General features: G+C 41.6%; 1 protein-coding gene and 1 long non-coding RNA gene across 4 annotated transcripts in view; one reads left to right on the top strand and one right to left on the bottom strand.

Annotated features, from left to right (window-relative positions):
• Positions 1-17027, top strand: part of RANBP3L (RAN binding protein 3 like) — a 322025-nt gene that overhangs the window by 57222 nt on the left and 247776 nt on the right. The gene's annotated exons all lie outside the window — the stretch shown is intronic.
• LOC147350229 (uncharacterized) overlaps positions 1-17027 on the bottom strand; it is a 29583-nt gene that overhangs the window by 7757 nt on the left and 4799 nt on the right. Inside the window, exon 3 of one of the 2 annotated variants that reach the window (XR_015148660.1) lies at positions 6271-7448. The exons of the other annotated variant lie outside the window; for it this stretch is intronic. This is a non-coding gene — a long non-coding RNA (uncharacterized LOC147350229). Of the gene's footprint in view, positions 1-6270; positions 7449-17027 lie in introns of those variants that run through there. 2 annotated transcript variants of the gene reach the window in all.

The raw sequence follows: 17027 nt of genomic DNA, 5'->3' as shown, positions 1-17027 counted from the left end.
TTTTTACCCACATACAGTTCTCCTGATTTCCAGGACACCCAAGCCAAGTCTAGGCTGGAGGGAAATACTTTTGGAGTAAAATCAAATCAGTTGCAAATGAGTTACAACATCTCAATTGCCTTAATAGATCAAACAAAAACTTCACTGTGTGTTCCAGACAACCCGGAATGATCCCCTCCGTAAAGTCCCCCAGCTACAAAAACGCAAATCTGTGGCCTGCCTATAGCCAGGTCCCAAGCAATGGCCTTGGAGGCTTAGCCAGGACATAAGGACTTGGAATGGAGCTCACTGAGCGTGTGGCCTGGCTAGGATGGAGTAACTAGCAAGCTAGCTGGAACACGCTCTCCTGCCTCAGGCCAGGGAATAGCTATGTCAGGCCAGGAGTAAAGAAAATGAATTTCACTTACTTTGTACCCTGTGTACTGCCCGGGGAGAGGGTGGGCAAATGAAGCCGTTTTTTTGTGTATTGGTAGCACTCTGGAGTTGCAGCAAGTCTCTGCCCAGGCCCTCCTCTCTCTCCATCCCAGTTTCCCTCCCCGTTTTCTCTTCAGAATAAGTGTGTTTTAATATAGCTAGATTGCTCTTCAGATTCAAACTTTAAAAACAGGTAGATTGAGTTGAGATTTTATAGAACAGCCCTTCAAATTGAAAGATAGTTTAATTGATAATTGGATTACCTATCGATTGACATAAAGTGCACAAACTTAAAAGCTTAGGCTTATGCGTATGCCCATGCATCATCATCACAATCAAGATAAAGAGTATACTCATCACCTCTAAGAGTTTCTTCTTGCTCCTTTGTAATTTATCCTTCTCCCCTCTTCCTGCTCAGTCCTCAGCCTACTCTCTTGACAATCACAGACCTGCTTTCTTTCATATTAGATTGGCTTTCATCTTTTAGACATTTATATGAATCATACAAATATACTTTTTTGGGGGGAATCTGGCTTCTTTCACTCAGTACAATTATTTTGAGACTTGTCTATACGAAGTGAACTTTATTAGTTTGTATATTTTAAAGAATTGGTTCATTTTATCTAAATTGTTAAATTTATTGGCATAAAGTTGTGCCAGATTCTTTACTGTCTGAGTCATCAGGAAGCCCTAATATTTCCTTTCTACTCTTTTAATGTTTGTAGAACTTAACAGTCACCTAATATTATTAATTTTTGTTTTCTCTATCTCTTTTCCCTTTGTTTATTCTGCCTATACATTCTTCAATTTTATTGATCCCAGGCAAGCAACTTTTGGTTTCATAGATTTCTCTATTGTTTTTCTTTTTGTTCATTAATTTTTGCTCTAATATTTTTTTATTTCCTTCCTTCTGCCTTACTTTAATTCCTTGGTTTAATTTGCTTTTCTTTTTTAAGTTTCTTAAGGTGGAAGCTGAAATCACAGATTTGAGAAATTTCTTCTTTCTAATATGGGTAGTTACTGCTATACATTTATCTCTAAGTACCTTGCCTGTATCCCACACACTTTGAAGTTATGTTTTCTATTTTTTTTTCACTTGAAAAGCATCTTCTAATTTTTCTTTGATTTCTTTTTTAAAAAATATTTATTTATTTGGCTGCCCCAGGTCTTATTTGTGGAATGTGGGATCTTTAGGTGCAGCATCTTGTTATGGGATCTAGTTACCCTACCAGGGATTGAACCTGGGCCCCCTGTATTGGGAGTGCAGAGGCTTAGCCACTGGACCACCAGGGAAATCCTCTATGATTTCTTTTTGAAATCACTGGTTATTTAGAAGTGTATTACATATACATCTTAAATATATACAATTATTGTCAATTACACATAACTAAAGCTGTCAAAAATGTGTATTACTTATTAATAGCTTCCAAATATTTGGGGATTTTACAGTTATTTTGCTGGTACTGATTTCTAATTTGTTTTATTGTGGTCAGAGAAATGTTATGTATGATAGTGAAAGTGAAAGTCACTCAGTCGTGTCCGAATCTTTGTGACCCCATACAGTCTGTGGAATTCTCCAGGCCAGAATACTGGAGTGGGTAGCCTTTCCCTTCTCCAGAGGATCTTCCCAATCCAGGGATCGAACCTAGGTCGATTCAACCCAGCAGATGTTCCTGACCCAGGAATCGAACTGGGGTCTCCTGCATTGCAGGCATATTCTTTACCAACTGAGTTATCAGGGAAGCCTGTAATGTATGATATGAACCCTCTTAAATTGCCTGAGATTTATTTTACTGCTCAAAATATGGTCTATGTTCTGCATGTATCTGAAAATAATGTATATTCTCTTGTTGTGTAGAGTGTTCTAGAAATATCAATTAGGTCAAGTTGATGGATAAGTGTTGTTCAAGATGTCTATCTTTTAACTGATATTCTATCTACTTTTTCTATTAATTATCAAGAGGAAAACATTGAAATCTGCAGATACAATTACAGATTTGGTGAATTTTTGCTGAAGTTCTCTCAGTTTTCATTTCATGCATTTTTGAAGCTCTGTTGTTAGGTACACACATTTTTGGAATCATATCCTCTGGAACAACTGATTTATCATTATGTAATGAGCTTCCCTGGGTTTTCCAGGTGGCGCAATGGTAAAGAATCTGCCTACAATGCAGGAGACCTGGGTTCAATCCCTGGGTGAGGAAGATCCCCTGGAGAGGGAAAAGGCTACCAATCCAGTATTCTTGCCAGGACAATTCCCATGGACAGAGGTGACTGGCAGGCTACAGTCTGTGGGGTTGCAAAGAGTCAGACACGACTTAGTGACTAAATCACCACCAATGAGTTTCCCTATCCCTGCCCATAGTCTTTACTCTGAAACTACTGTCTGATATTAAAATTTCCACATTAGCTTTATTTTGATTAGTTTCCTATTGCTGCTGTGACAAGTTACCACAAACTTAGTGGCTTAAAACTATACAAATTTACCTTAAGGTTCTGGAGGTCAGCAGTGTCAGTAGGCTAAAGTCAAGGTGTTATCAGGGTTGGTTCCCTCTGGGAACCAGGCTCTCGGGGAAAATCATTTTTGTTGCCTTTTCTAACTTTTCTAGCTCATGGCTCCTTCCTCCATCTTTAAAGAAGAGAGCATAATGTCATCCAGTTCAGTTCAGTTCAGTCGTTCAGTCGTGTCTGACTCTTTTCGACCCCATGAATCGCAGCACGCCAGGCCTACTTGTCCATCACCAACTCCCGGAGTTTACCCAAACCCATGTCCATCGAGTCTGTGATGCCATCCAGCCATCTCATCCTCTGTCATCCCCTTCTCCTCCTGCCCCCAATACCTCCCAGCATCAGAGTCTTATCCAATGAATCAACTCTTCGCATGAGGTGGCCAAAGTACTGGAGTTTCAGCTTTAGCATCATTCCTTCCAAAGAACACCCAGGGCTGATCTCCTTTAGTATGGACTAGTTGGATCTCCTTGCAGTCCAAGGGACTCTCAAGAGTCTTCTCCAACACCACAGTTCAAAAGCATCAGTTCTTCGGCGCTCAGCTTTTTTTATAGTCCAACTCTCACATCCATACATGACTACTGGAAAAACCATAGCCTTGACTGGATGGACCTTTTTTGGCAAAGTAATGTCTCTGCTTTTGAATATGCTCTCTAGGTTGGTCATAACTTTCCTTCCAAGGAGTAAGCGTCTTTTAATTTCATGGCTGCAATCACCATCTGCAGTGATTTTGGATCCAAAAATATAAAGTCTGACACTGTTTCCACTGTTTCCCTATCTATTTGCCATGAAGTGATGGGACCAGATGCCATGATCTTAGTTTTCTGAATGTTGAGCTTTAAGCCAACTTTTTCACTCTCCTCTTTCACTTTCATCAAGAGGCTTTTGAGTTCCTCTTCACTTTCTGCCATAAGGGTGGTGTCATCTGCATATCTGAGTCATTACATCCCCTCAATTATTACTCCTTCCATTGACACATGGCTTTCTCTGACTCTGACCCTCTTGCCTTTCTCTAATTTGCTGAGTAAACTTTATTAGTTTGTGTCTTTCAAAAAAATTGGCCATTTTATGTAAGTTGTTAAATTTATTGTGAGTACATTGGACCAACCTGGATAATCCCCTTCCCAAGATCCTTAGCTTAATCATATCTGTAAGATCTCTTCTGCCATGTAAAGTAACATATTCCCAGTTTTGAGGGATTAGAATACAGATATCTGTGGGTGCTAAGTCAATCCAGTCGTGTCTAACTCTTTGCAACCCCATGGACTGTAGCCTACAAGGCTCCTCTGTCCATGGGATTCTCTAGGCAAGAATACTGGAGTGGGTGGCCATGCCCTCCTCCAGGGGATCTTCCTGACTCAGGGATCAAATTGGCATCGATTATGTCTCCTGCAGGTGGATTCTTTATCACTAGTGCCACCTGGGAAGGCCACAGATATCTGTGGGGGGGCATTATTCAGACTACCATATCATACCATTCTTTTACTTTTAGCCTACTTTTTCTTATATTTAAATTAGATTTATTGTACTTTCAATGTGACCATCAGGAGAAGGAAATGGCAAACCACTCCAATCTCCTTGCCTGGGAAATCCCATAGACAGAGGAGCCTGGTGGGCTGCAGACCATGGGGTCACAAAGAGCTGGGTATGACTGAGTGACTAACACTCGATGTGACTATGGTTACAGTTGAGTTTATATCTCCTCATTGCTTTGTGCTTGTTATTCGTCTCATCTATTCTTTGTTCTCGTTTTCTTCTTTTGCCCTTAGTCCATTGGGCTGCTACAAAAAATACCATAAATTGAGTAGCTTACAAACAACAGAAATTTGTTTCTCTCAGTTCTAGAGGCTGGAAATCTGAAATTAAGTGTTAAGTCATGGCTCTCTTCCTAGTTGCAGAGTTCTTATTGTGTCCTCACATAGTAGAAGAGGATGGGGATATCTCTGGAGTTTCCTTTGTAAGAACACTAATCCCATTCATGAAGGCTCTGCCCTCATGACCTAATCACCTCCTAAAGGCCCCACCTCCTAATATCATCACTTGGGCATTGGGATTTCAGCATAGGAATTTTGAGGAAATACATTCAGACCAAAGCAATCCATAACATGCTCTTCTTTTGGATTAAGTATTTTTTTTTTTTTATGATTTCATTTTATCCCTGTTGCTGCTAAGTCGCTTCAGTTGTGTCTGACTGTGCGACCCCATAGACAGCAGCCCACTGGGCTCCCCGGTCCCTGGGATTCTCCAGGCAAGAACACTGGAGTGGGTTGCCATTTCCTTCTCCAATGCATGAAAGTGAAAAGTGAAAGTGAAGTCACTCAGTTGTGTCTGACTCTTAGCGACCCCATGGACTGTAGCCTATCAGGCTCCTCCGTCCACGGGATTTTCCAGGTAAGAGTACTGGAATTTTATCCCTAGTGTTAGGCAATTAGTTATAACTGTTGTATTCTGTAGTCATTGCTTTATAGCTTATAGCAAGCATCTTTAATTTTTCACAATGTACCTTCATGTGATATTATGCCTCTTCATATGCAGTGTTAGAATACCATCATTCCTTCCTTCTGACCTTTGCTATCATTGTTCTTTAATTTTTTTACTTTTGTGTACATTAGAAACTTTACAATATATTTTTTCTTTGAACTAGGTTGTTATTCAAAGAAATTGAAATAATAAGAGAAAATATTTATGTTAGTTACACTTTCTGGTATTCTTTATTTTCACATGTACATTGAGATTTCTGTCAGGTATAAATTTTTGTCTGCCTGAATCACTTCATTTGCTATTTCTTTTGGTGAAGGTCTGTTAGTAATGTACTCTTTCAGCTTTTATATTTCTGAAAAAATTTTATTTTACATTTTTTTAAAAAGATCTTTTTTTCTGGGTATCAAATTCTATTTCAGTGCCTTGCATATGTTGTTTTACACTCTTTTTTTGACTTGCATTCTTTTCTCTAGAAGTCTGCTATATTTCTTATCTTTGTTCTTTGGCCCAGAGTAACCTTAAAAATGGGCTTCCCAGGTGGCTCAGTGGTAAAGAATCCATCTGCCAATGCAATAGATGCAGGAGACATGGGTTCAATTACTGGGTTGGGAAGATCCCTTGGAAAAGGAAATGGCAACCCACTCCAGTATTCTTGCCTGGAGAATCCCATGGACAGAAGAGCCTGGCAGGCTATAGTCTATGGGATCACAAAGAGTTGTATGTGACTGAGCACACACACACATGCACGGCCTTAAAAATAGACCATGAAGGCCAGAAAATGACCTTCTTACATGCTTTCAAGATTTTCCCTTAATCATTGTTTTTATGCAGTCTCATTACAATGTGCTTTAGCTAGTTTTCTTCATGTTTCTTATTCTTGGATTTTGTTGAATTTCTTGGGTCTGTGAGTTTACAGTTTTTATTAAATTTCTGACCATTATTATTATTATTAATCACTATTAATCTTCCTCCTACCTCAGGAACTCTAATTACAAATATATGAGGCCACTTGAGATTTTCCTACATCTCACTGATACTCTGTTCATCTTTTTTTCAGGCTTTTTTCAATTATACTGTCATTTCAAAGAGTTTCTAATACGATGTCATTAAGTATACTAACGTAACAGTTTGAATCCTTTTGGGTCTTGCTTTAAGTTTTGTTAGGCAGGACTAGAACAGCTTTTAGCCTAGGGCTGATTTCCCCCCATTACCAAGGTAAAACTCGAGTATATACTAACTGAAAACCATGAATTATGAGGTTTTCTCCTCTGGTTTATGGAATCAGAAACTGGCTTTTTTTATGGGGGGATTGTCCCTTCTTTGGGTACTGTTTCCTCTGATCTCATTGAGCATTTCCTAGCTGTCTTGAGTCATTTCCCCACACACGGATATTGCTCAGAGCTCACTACAGACTCAGTGGACCATCTGCAGACCTGAAGAGCTTTCTATGAAGACTTGTCCTTCACAGTACTCTCCCCTGTAAACTCTGGTCACTTTGGTCTCCTTAGACTCTCAGGTCCATCTCTTCAACTGTAGGGCAATGCCAGTTCCACCTAAAATGTTCATTCCTGCTCCGCATTCTGGAAACTTTCTCTAGGCAATAAGCCATAAAAATTGTAGCACTCACTTCATTTGTTTCTTGTTGTTTAGTGTTCATTGTCTTTGTTCAATGTCTTGAAAAATATTGTTTCATATTTGGTTCCCCCTCTCCCCTGCTGCCCCCAGCTGTTCTGCTAGTCTTATGGGATCTTAGTTTCCTGACCAGGAATTGAACCCAGACTGCAGCAGTGAAAGCACCAAGTCCTAACCATAGGACCACCAGGGAATTCTGTTTCATATATTTTGCGTGGGGTTTTCAGCTGTTTCAAGTGGGAAGGTAATTTTGGTCCATGTCACTTCATCTTATTGTACAGTGGATGTTTTACAATCTTTCACTTAATTTTTGTTTTAAACTCAGTATTTGTTTAAGTAGAAATTCCTCTATTATATTTTAAGTGTCGTGTATTTCCTTGTTGAGGGACTTGATAGAAGGTGGTGGCTAGAACCTGTAGGCAAAAACAAAAGATGTTGTTTCCCAAAATGCAAACGAAGTACCGCCGAAATGAGAATGGGAGTTATTTGGAAATTAGAGTTCAGTTTACAAAAATTAATATTCCCACCTACACTTATCAATCTATTATGTAAATGTTGAGTTATTTAGTTCCCATGTTTCTGCATGTCTTATGAGCAAAGATACTAACTGATCTTTGGTTTTAGTTATCTTCTCAAATGTCTGTATACCAAACAGCTTGGAAGAAAGATATAAAATCTCCTTCTAGAACGGAAGACTGCTTTGCCTGTGGGTTGATGCATATAAGACGCCTCCCATTGGAGTCAAGTTTCGGCAGGTTTGCTTGTTGGCTGTTATAAAGGATTCAGGTGCCCTAGGCCTTCCTGTGAAACGACCCCTCCCATATGCAGGTGCCACTTGGCCCTCTCCTCACTGCGTTTGGGAATCTGGGCTTGGGGAGCTGATACCAATAGTCTGAGGCTTTTGCTGCTTGTTGTGCCATGAATATTACATCCTTTATCTCTGACCCAGGAAACTTGTGTCTTCTGCCAAAATCCATGAAACTGTGACAGGCTATTTTTTTGTTTACAAGGAGGGTAAAATATCAACTCCTTCATAGTTTTTGACAGTAAACTAGTATATTTTATCTAGGCTGCCGCAATTTGGCCTATGCTTCTTTATTCCAACAAGATCCCAACTTCTAGAAAATGGCAGAGAGGGAAGGATGAGGGGGACATGGGAGAACTTGAAGTGAGTGGTTCTGGTAGGCCCACGTTCTGTGACTCCTGAGGAAGTGAAGTAATGCGCAAACATCAGGTCGTATTACAGTACTATATTTAAAATATATTTAAATATATACATTTAAATATTTAGGTATATATATATATATATATATATATATATATATATGAGAAACGCTGGGCTAGAAGAAGCACAGGCTGGAATCAAGATTGCTGGGAGAAATATCAATAACCTTAGATATGCAGATGACACCACCCTTATGGCAGAAAGTGAAGAGGAACTCAAAAGCCTCTTGATGAAAGTGAAAGACAAGAGTGAAAAACTTGGCTTAAAGCTCAACATTCAGAAAACTAAGATCATGGCATCTGGTTCCATCACTTCATGGGAAATAGATGGGGAAACAGTGGAAACAGTGTCAGACTTTATTTTGGGGGGCTCCAAAATCACTGCAGATGGTGATTGCAGCCATGAAATTAAAAGACGCTTACTCCTTGGAAGGAAAGTTATGACCAACCTAGATAGCATATTCAAAAGCAAAGACATTACTCTGCCAACAAAGGTCCGTGTAGTCAAAGCTATGGTTTTTCCAGTAGTCATGTATGGATGTGAGAGTTGGACTGTGAAGAAAGCTGAGTGCTGAAGAATTGATGCTTTTGAACTGTGGTGCTGGAGAAGACTCTTGAGAGTCCCTTGGACTGCAAGGAGATCCAACAAGTCCATCCTAAAGGAGATCAGCCCTGGGTGTTCATTGGAAGGACTGATGCTGAAGCTGAAACTCCAGTACTTTGGCTACCTCATGTGAAGAGCTGGTTCATTTGAAAGGACCCTGATGCTGGGAGGGATTGGGGGCAGGAGGAAAAGGGGGCAAGAGAGGATGAGATGGCTGGATGGCATCATGGACTCAATGGACATGAGTTTGGGTGAACTCCTGGAGTTGGTGATAGACAGGGAGGCCTGGGGTGCTGCGATTCATGAGTTCTCAAAGAGTCAGACACGATTGAGTGACTGAACTGAACTGATATATCCCCTATATTTAGGGGATATTCAATCTAAAGAAGCAAAGATATTACAAGGCAAGATAGCCAGACCCAACTGTTTAAAGAACTTTGAAACAAAAGATAGAAATATATGGTGTGGGGGACTTGCAAGATCTAGTCATTGTTCTAGTCCCATGTGGGTGCTGTGACCCACAGGGAGTGGGTAAGGAACTGCTGCCAAGGACAAATCTCATGTGCACATCATCAATGGCCATTCTGCCTTAGAGAGGAAAACCCCAAGTACAAAGGGCATAATCCCTCAACTTGGGCATAGGGCCAGTGGAGGGTATCTTGGGATTGTCTCAGTGCCCCTCTGGCCTTAGCATTGTATTATCAGACTTGTTACTCCCTAGGACTTTCTTTCAGCAAGTGAGCAGTGCCTGGGGATAGGTCTCATCTCCACCACTCAGTTGGGAGTAGAAATCCTTCAGCTCCCTCACCCCTTGGATTTGGTAAATTCCAGGCACATGTTCAGGGAATTCCCAGGGGACATTAGTGGTAAAGAATCTGCCTGCCAATGCAGGAGACACAAGCAATGTGGAGTCAGGAAGATCCCCTGGAGTAGGAAATGGCAACCCACTCCAGTATTCTTGCCTGGAGAATTTCATGGACAGAGGGGCCTGGTGAGCTACATGGGGTCGCAAAGAGTTGGACATGACTGAGCACACACACACACACACACACACACACATACACATAGGCACACGTGTCTGAATGGGTCTATACTTGAATTATTCACTGTTCCACTATGCACTGTTCATTCACTGCCTTTTCTTTTCTGTCTCACTTCACCTCTCTCCTTCCAGTGATTCCTGGGGCCACTTCCTCCTAAAACGCCTTGTACTTGAATCCTTACGTCAGAATCTGAGGGAAAGAGATAGAAATGGAATGAAAAATCACATTGGATGTACTGTCTCATTAAATTGGAGCATCAAAAAGGAAGCTGAGAATCCCCTCCGTGAGGCTCTGGGATTAAACAGTAATGTAGTTTCTGGCAAGAAGAATGAATTTTAAAAACGTTCCTTAGGACCGAGATATGAGTCCTCTGGAGGAGAGAAATGCTCTGGAAATCATGGCGTAACGCTTGTTCAGGAACATAAAACAGATGTCTGTAAAACCCTATCAGTGAGGCCGGGAGCCCAGAGGGCTTTGATGGTTCCAGCCTTGTGCTTTATTTGCTGGCAAGCTATTTCAGACTTGCCAGAGCTCCTGGGGTTACCATAGTATTTGTAAACAAAGCTCTGTGGTCAACACACTCTGGGGCGGTACAACAATGCAAAGGGAATTTTCGGTGAGGCAGGGTGCTTTTGCTGGGAAAGCCTTGGAAAATGACATCTTGAAAAGGTCACGAAACACGAAGCAATGGAACTGGGCTGCCTTGCTGATTGAGACCAGCCATTCACTTGACCCTATTCCCTCCCTCGCTGCTCCCAGCATCCCCTTCCCTGCAGATGTTTCACGGCTCCTCCATGTAGACAGGAAGTCAAAGTCATATGTGAAAATGTCCCAGGTGCTACAGGGATGTGGCCAGAGGGACAACCCCTGGGTTCTCTGAAAATCAAGGTCATAGAGCCTTCTGCTGAGCCATTCAAAACTGCCCGCTTTTCTCTCTCCTCTAAAAGATGCTAAGTCCACAAATAGGTGTTGCACACCTACAAAATGCCAGATGCTGAGGGCTATAAAGATGATGAAGATACAGTTCTTGTCCCCAGAAGATCATTGTCTGGAAGTGATGGTGGGGGCAATGACACCAGCACTGGGCCCATCAGAGGAGGTCAAGAGAGGAGACAGGGGGGATCTGAGAGCTGCTGAGTCCTACTTGAAAGACAGGATGGACTGACCATCCTAGTATTTCTTGAGCACTTTCAGTGTGCCAGGCACCATCTAAGTGCATACATGTATTAACTAATAAACAAATGCATAAGACAAATACTATGACTATCCCCAGATGGATTAACTGTAGTGAAATTAACTTGCTTATCACTTCATGAGAAATAGATGGGGAAACAGTGGAAACAGTGTCAGACTTTATTTTTGGGGGCTCCAAAATCACTGCAGATGGTGACTGCAGCCATGAAATTAAAAGACGCTTACTCCTTGGAAGGAAAGTTATGACAAACCTAGATAGCATATTCCAAAGCAGAGACATTACTTTGCCAACAAAGGTCCATCTAGTCAAGGCTATGGTTTTTCCAGTGGTCATGTATGGATGTGAGAGTTGGACTGTGAAGAAAGCTGAGTGCTGAAGAATTGATGCTTTTGAACTGTGGTGTTGGAGAAGACTCTTGAGAGTCCCTTGGACTGCAAGGAGATCCAACCAGTCCATTCTGAAGGAGACCAGCCCTGGGTGTTCTTTGGAAGGAATGATGCTAAAGCTGAAACTCCAATACTTTGGCCACCTCATGCAAAGAGTTGACTCATTGGAAAAGACTCTGATGCTGGGAGGGATTGGGGGTAGGAGGAGAATGGGACGACAGAGGATGAGATGGTTGGATGGCATCACTGACTCGATGGATGTGAGTTTGAGTGAACTCCGGGAGTTGGTGATAGACAGGGAGGTCTGGCATGCTGCAATTTATGGGGTTGAAAAGAGTCGGACACGACTGAGCGACTGAACAGAACTGAACTGAACTGATGGCCACAGAGTCAGGATTCAATGCCTCAGAGCATCATCTTAATGTCCACACGGTCCTGCAGGGTACCATCTCTGGTAGCAGAACCATCTCTGCTCCCAGGCCGAGACTATGAGAAATGGGTGTGAATTAGTGATCTTTAATCCCTGGTAGCTTGGCTGGTAAAGAATTCGCCTGCAACATGGGAAACCTGGATTCAGCCCCTGGGTTGGGAAGATCCTCTGGAGGAGGGCATGGCAACGCATTCCAGTATTCTTGCTTGGAGAATTCCCATGGACAGAGGAGCCTGGTGGGCTACAGTCCATGGGTTGCAAAGGGTTGGACATGATTGAGAGACTAAGCACAGTACAGCAGATAGATCTTTAACATGTGTAACAGGTACTCCAGCAGAGTGTAGACAGAGTTTCCAATGATTCTAGATTCAGAGTTTCTAGATTCTAACCTAGATTAGAATCTAGGTTTTCCCAGGAAGAAACATCCAGAGATATTACAATACTGATAAACAAAATAACCACAGAGTTCCTATTTCAGGTAACTGCTTCTAGAACCTGTTTAAAAATCCCTCTTCTCCCAAAGATGATGAATAGGGTTCAGGTAGGTATCAGAGGTTTATTCTCTAAAATACAAATGAAATAGGATCCTAAGAGTTTAAAGAGCCATGGTATTAGTCCACTGTGCTTCTGACAGCCAGTCATTATTTTTACCCTGAAAATGGGGAAATTCGAGGGTTTGGGAGAAGAAGGGCCTTAAACAAGACCTGGTTTGTGAAGGCTGGCCTGAGGCAGAGCTGAAAAGAAGCCATTTTTCAGAAGGAAAAAATACCAAGAAAGGATAAGCATGTATTTAAACTGGAATGCTCAAAATTCTCCAAGCCAGGCTTCAACAATACATGAACCATGAACTTCCAGATGTTCAAGCTGGTTTTAGAAAAGGCAGAGGAACCAGAGATCAAATTGCCAACATCTGCTGGATCATGAAAAAAGCAAGAGAGTCTCAGGAAAACATCTATTTCTGCTTTATTGACTATGCCAAAGCCTTTGACTGTGTGGATCACAATAAGCTGTGGAAAATTCTGAAAGAGATGGGAATACCAGACCACCTGACCTGCCTCTTGCGAAACCTATATGCAGGTCAGGAAGCAACAGTTAGAATTGAACATGGAACAACAGGCTGGTTCCAAACAGAAGAGGAGTACGTCAAGGCTGCATATTGTCACCCTGCTTATTTAACTTATTTGCAGAGTACATCATGAGAAATGCTGGGCTGGAAGAAGCACAAGCTGGAATCAAGATTGCCGGGAGAAATATCAATAACCTCAGATATGCAGATGATGCCATTCTTATGGCAGAAAGCTAAGAGGAACTGAAGAGCCTCTTGATGAAAGTGAAAGAGGAGAGTGAAAAAGCTGGCTTAAAACTCAATGTTCAGAAAACTAAGATCATGCCATCTGGTCCCATCACTTCATGGCAAATAGATGGGGAAACAGTGGAAACAGTGACAGACTTTATTTGGGGGGGCTCCAAAATCACTGAAGATGGTGACTGCAGCCATGAAATTAAAAGATGCTTGCTCCTTGGGAGAAATGCTATGACCAACCTAGACAGCATATTAAAAAGCAAAGATATTACTTTGCTAACAAAGGTCCATATAGTTAAAGCTATGGTTTTTCCAGTAGTCACGTATGGATGTGAGAGTTGGACTATAAAGAAAGCTGAGTGGCCAAAGAATTGATGCTTTTGAACTGTGGTGTTGGAGAAGACTCTTGAGAGTCCCTTTGACTGCAAGGAGATCCAACCAGTCCATCCTAAAGGAGATCAGTCCTGAATATTCCTTGGAAGGACTGATTTGAAGCTGAAACTCCAATAGTTTGGCCACCTGATAAGAAGAGCTGATTCATTTGAAAAGACCTTGATGCTGGGAAAGATTGAAGGCTGGAGGAGAAGGGGACGACAGAGGATGAGATGGTGGGATGGCATCATGGACTCAATGGATGTGAGTTTGAGTAAACTCTGGGAGTTGGTGATGGACAGGGAGTCCTGGCATGCTGCAGTTCATGGGGTCGCAAAGAGTCGGACACGACTGAGCGACTGAACTGAACTGAACTGAAACCAGAATGAGCATTTTGATACTGGAGAGATTGGGTGATTCCAGGCAAGACAAGTCTTGCTTAGAGGAAGTAGAAATAATGAGGGGGAAAAATGGCCTTCTAACAGATAGGTGATGAATGTGATTTGCGGGCTTCAAGTTCAAGGAGGAGTCCTGGGCTAGGATGAAAAAGGGTCTGCTCCTTCAAGACCAAGATGGGACAAAAGGAATGACCTCAGCCTTGGTCAGAGGCTTGGAAGTCAGCAGTGCTAGCCAGTGGGGCAGTAGCTTTGAGGGTCAGGATCTTCAGCAGGGGCCTGTGGCCTGGCAGAAAGAAGGAAGATGGGGAGTGCCCAGATAGAGCTGTTTTAAAATATTCTTTAAACTGAAGCCAAGCCACTGAGTAATGTGCATGGCACTGAAAGGTTCTCCCTGTGAAATTCCCCACACTGCAGCCATTTATTTGGGATCTTGAGCAGACAGTATGTGCTGGTCTTAAAAAGGCCAGATCCAGAGGGGAGAGAAGGAGAGGAAAATTAGCCCTCAACATGCTCATCAAGGGGGACTCCTTTCTAAATACCTTACTTCCCTCCTTTCATCTTTTAAAAAGGTAACACAGTTTTTTAAGGAATCTCCACACTGTTCTCCATAGTGGCTGTACTAGTTTGCATTCCCACCAACAGTGTAAGAGGGTTCCCTTTTCTCCACACCCTCTCCAACATTTATTATTTGTAGACTTTTGGATCGCAGCCATTCTGACTGGTGTGAAATGGTACCTCATAGTGGTCTTGATTTGCATTTCTCTGATAATGAGTGATGTTGAGCATCTTTTCATGTGTTTCTTAGCCAAACTGGAAATAGAACTGCCTTATGATCCAGCAATCCCACTGCTGGGCATACACACTGAGGAAACCAGAAGGGAAAGAGACACGTGTACCCCAATGTTCATCGCAGCACTGTTTATAATAGCCAGGACATGGAAGCAACCTAGATGTCCATCAGCAGATGAATGGATAAGAAAGCTGTGGTACATATATACAATGGAGTATTACTCAGCCATTAAAAAGAATTCATTTGAATCAGTTCTAATGAGGTGGATGAAACTGGAGCCTATTATACAGAGTGAAGTAAGCCAGAAGGAAAAACACCAATACAGTATACTAACGCATATATATGGAATTTAGAAAGATGATAACAATAACCCTGTGTACGAGACAGCAAAAGAGACACTGATGTATGGAACAGTCTTATGGACTCTGTGGGAGAGGGAGAGGGTGGGAAGATTTGGGAGAATGGCATTGAAACATGTAAAATATCATGTATGAAACGAGATGCCAGTCCAGGTTCAATGCACGATACTGGATGCTTGGGGCTAGTGCACTGGGACGACCCAGAGGGATGGTATGGGGAGGGAGGAGGGAGGAGGGTTAAGGATGGGGAGCACATGTATACCTGTGATGGATTCATTTTGATATTTGGCAAAACTAATACAATTATGTAAAGTTTAAAAATAAAATAAAATTAAAAAAAAATAAATAAAAAGGTAACACATATATATAATTTAAAAAGTCAAGAGGCATATATAATTTGTTAGAAAAGCAGAAAATTGTATAACATGACTGAATCAGGAGGGCATTTGGGGAGCTCTGACTCTAAAATATAGACTTTCACCCAATCCTGTTGATTTCAGCTACTCTATTTGGCCCCAATTTCTGGAGGTGCCTTTTGCTATTCATTGCTAAATTTTCTAAGGTTTTCTTGGTGTAAATCAAACTGGTTCTCAGCTTTCTGGCTTAGGGAATACATTCATGTATTTTCTATTTTCTGAAATTTTGCTCTGAGTGCCTCCTCTCATGGACTACTTGCCTTTTAGATTTATGGTTTAAGAAAATAATCTCTTTACTGGCATTTTTAGTAGTGTTTTGGGAGGGAAAGAAAGTAGATGGCTATGTTCAGTCTGGTCTGTGGATTTTTACCAGAAGTCATCTTTCTCCACTAAAAAAAATTTATTTTTAGTTGGTGACAATGACGATAGTAGGAGCCAATATAAGTGGGATATGTGTGTTCAGTTGAGAGTCTCTCTAGTTGGTCAGTCAGTCTGTCCATCTATATCTTAGGAAGGGCCAGATCCCCATGCTTAGGAATTCTTGTCTATGTTAGTCACAACCAACATTAAACATGCCAACATTCACATTATAGGGGTCATAGAAGAAGAAGAAAAAAAAGAAAGAGCCTGAGAAAATATCTGAAGAGATGATAACTGAAAACATCCCTAATCTGGGAAAGAAAGCAGTCATCCAAGTACAGGAAATGTAGAGAATCCCATACAAGGTAAACCCAAGCAGAAACACATATTAATCCAACTGACAAAAATGAAAGACAAAAAGAATGTATGTTAGTCATAAGTTTTAGTTAATCTTGGTTTATAGGGAGATATTAAAGCAGAGGGGAAGTGGGAATGCAGAAATAAGATTATTTCATCATCTTTCAGGAGCAAATAGTTACTTCCCAGCCCCTCCTATATTTTGAAGGAAGCTTTTACCTACTGCTTTCTGAATCCATAGCTTAAAATTGTTATAATCAAAGGTGCAAGCCACAGGATCTCCAGGATGCAGAGTAACAGGGGTAGAGCTCTCCATTGGATAGATGCATCCATCTCAGGGTAGAGGCCCAATAACAGCTTCCCCACACTTATAGACTGACTCTCACTTAGGGAAAAGCCAATGAGACGTGACAAGAATTAGCAGCTTTCTCTTCAATACATGGGAAAAGGCAGAAATTCTAGTTTGTGTGCTAGCAGGAACTCAGGAAAAGAAGAAAAATACTCCTCCCCTTCACACTTTCTACTACCAATGACTCTTTGTTTGGGGATACAAATACATTCAAGCAAGGACTACATCCTCATTCATAGCGGAACCTGAGTGGTGAGTCTGCAGACTCTGTGAACCTGGGGTCCAAGATGGCAGCAGGCAGGTTGTTGAAAGTATGGCTGCTACAGGAAAACCCACCTAGCTTCCCAGTGTCAACAGTTGGTGGGCCCTTGAACACACCCACAGCCAGGGCAAGAGTGCTGTTCCC

Source organism: Bos grunniens, chromosome 20 (assembly GCF_055505025.1).
Source record: "Bos grunniens cultivar Pamir isolate PY7600 chromosome 20, Bosgru_T2T1.0, whole genome shotgun sequence".
Lineage (NCBI taxonomy): Eukaryota > Metazoa > Chordata > Mammalia > Artiodactyla > Bovidae > Bos > Bos grunniens.
Note: the sequence above shows the minus strand (reverse complement) of the source record. Positions and strands in the feature narration are given on the sequence as shown.